Below are 8,628 nucleotides of genomic sequence, written 5' to 3'. Positions count from 1 at the left end.
AAAGTGACAGAACTAGGCATAGAACTCATGCTTCCTCAGGCCTACTGCTTATGACAGACTTTTGTAGCATCATTAAACATGTGTTGCAAATTGAATACACAATCATACCAATGATAACACTTATAGATAGGGTTTACAGAAAAAATACTTGCTATATAAGAAGCCATTTCCCACAACATTTCTATTCTATTGCTTTTAAGTTTATTTGATGGTAAAAAACCAAATATACATGAGCATACATGCACTCATATATACATACATACATACATACATACATATATGCTTACATGTATATAAATGTACATACATATGTGTATTGAGAGGAATTAACTTCTTCCTGATAGTGATCTTCTTCTACTTCTGGAACTCTTGCCAACAACTTGGAACACAATTAGAGTAACTTTGAATCATTCTGAGTAGCAATTCCTGATGATTTAAGAATCCTTCCAATTCCCTCTTCTCCTCCCTAGGTTTTCTCTTCTAGGACTGTACCAGTTAGCTTTCCACCACTGAAACAAATACCTAAGATAAACAATGTATTAAAAAAAAAAAGGTAAGCCAGGTGCTGGTAGCTCACACCTATAATCCTAGCTACTTAGGAGGCTAGATCTGAGGATCACGTTCAAAGCCATCCTGGGCAGGAAAATTCATGAGACTCCTATCTCCAATAAACCACTCAGAAAACTGGAAGTGGCAAGTAGCTCAAGTGGTAGAGGGCTAGTCTTGAGCTGAAAAGCTGAGGGACAGCATTCAGGCCCAGAGTTCAAGCCCCATGACAAAGAAAGGAAGAAAGGAGGGAAGGAAGGAAGGAAGGAAGGAAGGAAGGAAGGAAGGAAGGAAGGAAGGAAGGAAGGAAGGAAGGAAGGAAGGAAATAAGGAAAGAAGGAAGGAAGGAAAAGAAAGGAAAAGAAAAGGTTTATTTTGGTTCCAAGTTTTGGAGATGTTTAGTCCATGGTCATGGCACCACTGAATTGTTCCCTGTTCCTTTGGAAACTGTAGCGAGGCAGCACATCATGGCAGGAACCAGTGGTGAAACAAAGCCACTCTCTTCATGACAAGAAAGTAAAAGAGGGGATGGGAAAAGGGACTGGGGTCCCACTATCCCCTTCAAGCACACATCCTCCATGACTTACTAGGCCCCAGTTCTTAAAGCTTCCACTACCTCCCAATACCATTCTGGAAACCAAGCCTTTGTCACATAGCCTTTGGGATGGGAGGCGGGGTGCACTTAAGATCCAAACTAGAGCAAGGATAGTTCCTCTCTGCTCCTTTTTGGGGGGGAGGAGAGGTGGAATTTGTGCTCAGGGCCTCACAGTAGGCAGGCACTCTTCCCCTTGAGCCATGGCCTCCACTCCCTGACTCTGCTTCTTACTCCACAGCATTTCTGCTTGCCTCCTGCTGTCCTTTTCAAGGCTTTCCAACAGCGAATCCACCAGTACCGAGGACAAGAGGCCATCAGCCAGCCAAACAACAGCTCAATATGGCCCACAACATGGTGTTTGGCCTGCTCCACACTTTAGAAATTTTTCATTGTTCTATTAAAATTGTTTTTTTTTTAGGAACTTGGGATTAGGGCGTTGAGAGAGCAATAGTGGGGGTGAAATGGATGGAAAGGCATGGAGTGTCATAATGAGCCCCCTCCCACCCTCCGTATAACTAATCTATGTATGTCAATTAAAATAATAGAAAACTTTTATTTTAAAAAGATCTAGATTTCTGGTTTCTCTTGGGAAGATCTGGCAAAGCAGAGTCTGCATCTGTCCATGGCAGTATCTGCTTACAAATATGGTATCTCTGATTGCTTCCTTCATTTGGGTCACTTGCCTGGCCCAAGATGTTTGGGTTTATGGTGACTGAAGCAGATGGCCAAACCATCAGTAGCCTCCGGCATTAAACAATGAATTAGAAAGGTGTGGACATAGGAATCAAGGGACATGTACCTACAGTCTGAGGTTGTTGATGCAATCAAATAATAACAGCTCCTTGACATGAGGCTTGCTGCTGAGGAAAGGCTCAAAAAAAATCCTTCTCTCCTAGTATCAACAGCATCTCTACCAACAACATTATTATTATAGAAACTAGCTCCACAAGGATTTTACAAAAGCAACTTGGAAAGATATTCCAAGAAATGAAGCCATCCTCTGGTTCAAATTTTCAATATTCTTATCTCTAGTAGAGTCTGTGATACCCACTGGTGCTTAATAATTGCCTGTAAATAAGTTAGTGAGTCTAAGAATCAGTAAGTCCATACGTGGTGGAAATGACAGAGGAAGGAGTTGCACTGTTGTGGGGCCTCTACTGAGGTTCCAGAGGGAAGGCAAAAGGAGGAAGAGAAGGAGGAAGGTGAAAAAGAGAAGAAGAGGAAGAGGACAAAGAAGAGGAGGAGGAGGGGGGAAAGGAGGAGGAAAAGCCTCCTCAGGGATGCAGGGACACAGGTAAGCTGTTAGAGAGCCATCATACGCAGCACATGCCCAGTGGAAGCCAGGGACCAGCCTGCAGGTTAGTGGTGGAAGGTTCAGTGAGAAGCTGGGATTGGTGGTCCCCAGGGACAGCTTTGTTCTGATTTGGATTTCAGGGTCGAAGAACTTGATGGAAGTTTTCAGAGTGAGGCACTTGGGTGATCTATTTTGGAGGAATTCTCGGGAGAACTAGAAAATGAGAGCTGCCCGGCACCGTTGTGTGATAGTGCTATTCGGGGACAAGGTGAGTTAGGGACACCCTCCTAGCCTGATTCTGCAGCCTGGGGTGCCATGGGGTCCCTACAAATTAATAGTGTTAAGTTAGCTGTGTGTGGTACACAACATAGCATAGACCAGCCAATGGAGGGAGGCTTTGTTAACAAAGAGCCTGCATCCTATGTGGTAGATCAGTATTAAGTAAACTTCTTATTAGCATATAATAAAAATAATGTAGAAAAAGGTGTATCAGGCTAGAAATGTAGGACTGAGTTCTCAAAGGGTGAAGATGGCTACCGTATCTGTTCCTGGCCAAGGAAGTATGTTTTATATATTAGTATACATCCAACCTCCTGTTTTACCCAGGTTTCCTGGCCCTGCTGCCCAGCAGGTGAAGCATGAAACCCTGGGACCTGCATTTTCCTGCATCTCCAGATGTTCCATGGACCACATTTGAGAAATGATGGTTTTAGGAAGGAAACCAGCCGCAGAGTCATGGAGACTTTGACTCAGAGCCCGTGCCTAGATGTTCTGGAGACAGGAAGTTATCTCTGAGGGAGAGCAGGGTGATGGTTGGACTTGTTCTTATATTTGCTTTGAGGCATTTTGCTTTGAGTAATGCAGCCAGCCTTCAGCAAAAATACAAGACCCCACAGGGCGTCGGTGGCTCATGCCTGTAACACTATCTACACAGGAGGCTGAGAGCTGAGGATTGTGGTTCCAAGCCAGCTGGGACAGGAACATCTGTGAGACTCTCCAATTAACCACCAGAAAAGTGGTGCTGTGGTTCAAGTGGTAGAGAGCTAGCCTTGAGCTGAAGAGCGCAGGGACAGCGCCCAGGCCCACCCACAACTGACAAAAAACAAAAACAAAACAAGACCCTACCTGTAAAATAACTAAAGCAAAACAGGGCTGAAGACATGGCTCTGAGTTCAATGAAGGTCTATGTTACAAACATGTCCATAAAATACGGCTTTGTCTGTAAGTCTTTGTGGCCAGTCCCAAGCAAGACCAGGGCTTCTTTGCACCTGGGCAAAGGAGATGGCCACTCTGGGATATGAGTTTAGTCCTGGCTTTTCCCCTTGTAGCTGTGTGCCCTGACTTTGCTGTCAGATGAAATGAGAGATGGAGGAAATTCCTGAGCTCTCCATCTGCCCACTCCACCCCCAAAAGAACTCAAGGAAAGCTGACAAGTGTTGCTATTTGTAGCTGAAGCTGAGGAAAAAGTTCTACTGCTAGGCTATGAAAGGTCCTTCTGAGAGGCCCCCTATGGAAACACAGTCTGAGTGCTTCTCTGTCAGCACTTGGTTGGGGGGGTGGGGTGAGGAGCTCTATAGTTAAAAGGCCAAGAGGCCAAGAGCTGGTGTTCATTACTAGGCCTGGGTCACTGCCCAAAGCCCCAGGGAGAGATCTGGGAATCTCTCTCAGGTGCTCATGCCTTGTAGGGGACAGAGGCAGGAAGGAACTGAAGCTAGGGGTTTGCTCTGCACCTGGAAACTCTCATTTAACTTCTCCCAAACACAGGAGGCTGACATCTGAATTGCTGGAAAGGAAAGGGAGAATTGGGCTGTTTCCAGCTTCAACTCCTTGTTGCTCCTGTCTGGGTTGAGATCACTTCAGAACCAGCCTTGACTTCCAGATTGGTTTGAGGGTTTATCCCAAAGTGATTTTTTTTCTCCCCCCACCCCAGAGATTATATTGATTGGTTCCTCAGGAAATGGAGTATGAAAAAAATCCAGATTATAGTTTGTAGTGTCCTGAATCAGGTAGCCTGGGGCTATGTCTAGAATCAAAGGTTGTAGTCTGGCTGTGATAAATCAAGTAGCCTTGAGCAATTTATTTCAATGCTATTTTTTTGACCATTGACAAGCCCAGCTCAAGACTAGGCCCTGGGGAATTTGAACCAAAGTACAAGTTCCTCATCCTTGAGAGGAAGGCTGTTGAGGCCCAGTCATGAGGCTGGAAACTGTCCAAGGTTACTGGACCAAGAATCACAGTAGGAGCTGAAATGCAGCCTTTGAGCCAGTCACAGGGGATAGGGCCTTGCCACCTGGAAGAAAGGAGGGCCTTCTATTAAGCTCACAAAGGTACTATAATAGGCTAAAGGCAAATCTTTCAAGGAGGCCATATCTGGCTGCTGATACAGAAATACAAATAAAAGCTGCATTTCTTTGTAATCTGAAAACAAATTAATCTAGCTCTTTATGTAATAAACAGTGATTGAAAAAATCAAAGGAGAAAATAGAGATGGGAACACTTTTCAACCACCTCTAAAAGAGAACACAACTCTAATGATACCAACCTGCAAACATACATTGCAAAGTAGCTGTGGGCCTTGGAGTTGTCCCTTTACTTCTCCGGGTTTTTACTTCTTTGTGTAGAAAATGAGAGAGACTACCCTATTTCAGTTAATTCATTTGTAACCACTTGCATTTCACCCAATGTGCTTACCTATAAATTTATAGTCACATTCTAGCTACCACAAATGAGGGATACCATGCAAGCTTTTATTCTCTGGGTCTGACTTACTTCACTTAATAAAATTTTTTCCAAGTCTTTCCATTTCCTTATGAATGGTACAATTTCATGCTTTCTGATGAATGAGTAAAATTCCATTGTCTATATACACCACATTTTCTTGATCCATTCATCCATTGAGGGATATCTGGGATGATTCCATATCTTGGATATGATGAATAGTGCTTCAAGGAACATGGTTGTGTTGATGGCTTTACTGTAGTCTTGTTCATGATTTATTGGATAAAGGCCCAGGAATGAAAGTATAGTAGACTCTATGGAGAGCTCAAATACTGTAATTCATTAGAAAGACAAAGACAAAACCCAACAAAATAAGCACCAGGAAAGAGGAACTTGCAAGAGAGGGAATGGGGACCAAGGGAAGAGGGGCAAACAAATGAAAGGGGAAAGGGGAAAAATGCAGTAGACAATTTATTATATATGCTACAAAATTAAGAAAAATAAGGGAAAGGCTGGGTCAAAGTGTGGTGAGAATGTTGAAAGGGGTGACACTGATCAGATAAACTACTTTATTAAATGGCAACCCCTTCATGTATCTGTTTAAGGACAATAATACCTGCAATCCTACCTACTTGGGGGGCTGAGATCTGAGGATCACTGTTCAAAGCCAGTCTGGGCAGGAAAGTCCAGAGACTCTTACCTCCAATTAACCACCAGAAAAACCATAAGTGGCACTGTGGCTCAAAGTGGTAGAGGGCTAGCCTTGAGCTGAAGAGCTCAGGGACAATGCCCAAGCCCAGAGTTCAAGACCCACGACCAACAAAAACAACAAAAAAGACAATAATAAATGAGAAAGATGGAATAAGACAGTGGATATCAGATTGTGGCATGTGTATAAACCTCTGGAATAGATGTATGTATGTGTGTGTGTGTGTGTGTGTGTGTGTGTGTGTGTGTGTGTGTGTGTGTGCGTGTGTGTGTGTGTGTGTGTGTATACCTTTATATATACTATAAACCTCTTCCTTTGCTTCAGAGAATTTATTTGAGTAGGTCAACAGAGGAATCTAAGAAGTTCAGCCCATATCCCAGGTAATTCAGTAAGTCCACAGATAAACCATAACTCTTTCCAGATATGAACTTTACTGATCCTCTGGTCCACATGCCACAGCAGACAAAGTCCTGCCAGTGTGAGGTCACAGGAAAAATAGGGACAGTGCCATGTACCCCTAAACTGAGTTTGATGGCCATCCTGAGGGCTTGGCAGAGACAGACTTCTGCCCTTGCCCCCAGCAAACCTGGCAGGCCCTGGACACTCACCAGTGACACCCTGAACCACACAGGGATGTGGTCACTCTGCCTGGGATAACCACACCCATTTTCCTAACTGAAAAACCAGATGTCCTTAGCTGGTTCCCTCTTGGTCTTTCTGAAAATAGAAGTCAGTATGTCAAAACAAGCAACTTTGAGGACTAAGGGTATAGCTCAGTGGTATAACACTTACGGAGCATGTGCAAGGCTGTTGGTTTGATCCCAGCACTAAAACAAAACAAAACAAACAAAAAACAACCTCAAGGCTTGGCCAGCCTAGAAATTCTCAGCATTGGTAAGCTAAAGAACACTGGAGAGTTTGCCATTTGCCCCATAGTACTTAGCGGCCTCTTCCTTCTCTTACAGTTCACATATCTATTCCACTCCACATTCTGTCCAGCCCTGTTCCAGGGGCCTATGACATAGAAAGGAATACCAGGGCAGTCCAGCCTTCTCTCCCCACCCTAGTCATACTCATGAAGACAGAAACTACTACCTGGTATCAAGACGTTTTATGGCTGTGAAGCTTTTTCAGTCTAAAAGCTTCCAAAGGTGCCCACTAACATCTTCATCGATGACCTATGACCCAGGAAACATAAGCTCACTAAGGAAACTGGAAACAACCAATGAGGGAAATGTAAGTAACATCGGAACTGTGATGTAATGTTCTGCCTTATCTAGCATCACCGCTCCTCATGGATGTCCCCCGGCCTTATTCCCACAATAGTGTCCCCTTGCAGTCCACCGGGCTGAGAGCCAGTGTGACCTGCAACAATAAACATAGCGGCACACAGACTGACTCACTTGGATGGCATCTGTCAGGTCAACCGCGTGTCACTGTCAGCCTACACAGGGGTTCTCATCACAGTCTCCAATCTCTGTGAAAACCAACCTTTAGCTTCCCCAACTCCTCTTCTGAAAGTGGGAGAGACAGGAACGGAGGGCGCAGTCCCACTTTTTCCATGTTGAGAAGGGCACAAATGGGCAAGAATGAGAGCTATAAGTGAGTCAACATCTGCTACATGGCCCGAGCTTTCTTTGTGTTGTTCCCAATAGCATTCTAGCCCTCATCCTTTGCACACAAAGGAACGACAGCTCTGGTAGATGTGGCTGGTTTTCCCAGACTTGCCACCCAGTGCAGGAGGAGCCGTGGCTAACAGCTAGCCACATTGCATGCCTCCCACGAGCCAGACTCAGGCTGAGCTCTTCCGAGGTGTTTATTTTTTTTTTAACAATTTATGAGGTAGATAATCCTGTGACTTTCATTCCCCAGATGGAGAAACTGAGGTTTTGAAAGGTAAGTCATTTGTGTGTGGGGTCCTTCTGCCAGTGTTTGAAGGAGGGAGTAAGTCATGGTCAGAGAGCTGTAATTCAGACACCCCGGATTCGTGGCAATCTGGGCTGGAAGCCCTTTGTTCTATGTGAGGAAACTGGTTTAAATGGATTTTAAAATAGAGAGTGTGAATCCCCATTGAGTGCAAGGCTACACGGAGGAAAATAAAGGATGTTAGAGTTGGTCTCTACCCTCATTGTCTACAACAAAAATAGATTCAGGGAAGCAACTCTGGCAGCAGTGCTAGAGTTGTTAACACATGAACACGAAAATCCTGAAGGAAGCAGAAGGAGCACTGAAGGCATCATTGGTGATATTTTCATTGACATTTAATATTATTTTCCTGCTTTACAGTGGGCAGCAAGTATGCCTCTCAGCAGGTTCCCCTGGACTTACCCCACTGTGTGACAGCTGAGAGCTGTGGTTGGCATAGCTCCAGTCATAGGTCCAACCTCAGACTCTAGATCTTTCTTCTTGCCTGGTCTAAGGGTTGGCACATGATCAAAGCTGGTCCAACCAAAGCAAAGGCCAGGGTTGGTTTGACGGTTTTTGAGCTGAGAAGTTGTTCTTCCTCTCTCTTTCCTGGGAAGCAGGTGTCTATGTGGCCTGGAAATTTTCTGCCACATCATGGCTACCAGGAAAGCCAGCCTAATGGCAGAGACAAGACAACAGGGCAGCAGGGACAAAGAGTTATTGGAAAATGGAGCTGGGGTCCAGGCCTGATGTTTTCAAGAAGAACCAATGAATTTCTTTTATCACTTTTAGACATGTACAGTGTGGTTTTCTGTTAATTTTCCATATTAACAAAGGTATATGTTGGAAAATTAGAAATAG

The 8,628-nt window shown here is 44.4% G+C and overlaps 1 long non-coding RNA gene across 1 annotated transcript; it reads right to left on the bottom strand.

Annotated features, from left to right (window-relative positions):
• Positions 1-349: 349 nt before the first annotated feature.
• Positions 350-7,042, bottom strand: LOC138806334 (uncharacterized). The gene is made up of 3 exons (XR_011365794.1): positions 6,958-7,042; positions 5,205-5,485; positions 350-522 (listed from the first exon to the last, which is right to left on the bottom strand). It is a non-coding gene; the product is annotated as an uncharacterized lncRNA (long non-coding RNA).
• Positions 7,043-8,628: the final 1,586 nt, after the last annotated feature.

This window comes from Dipodomys merriami, unplaced genomic scaffold (assembly GCF_024711535.1).
Source record: "Dipodomys merriami isolate MVZ:Mamm:240054 unplaced genomic scaffold, mDipMer1.0.p SCAF_4, whole genome shotgun sequence".
Classification (NCBI taxonomy): Eukaryota; Metazoa; Chordata; class Mammalia; order Rodentia; family Heteromyidae; genus Dipodomys; species Dipodomys merriami.
Note: the sequence above shows the minus strand (reverse complement) of the source record. Positions and strands in the feature narration are given on the sequence as shown.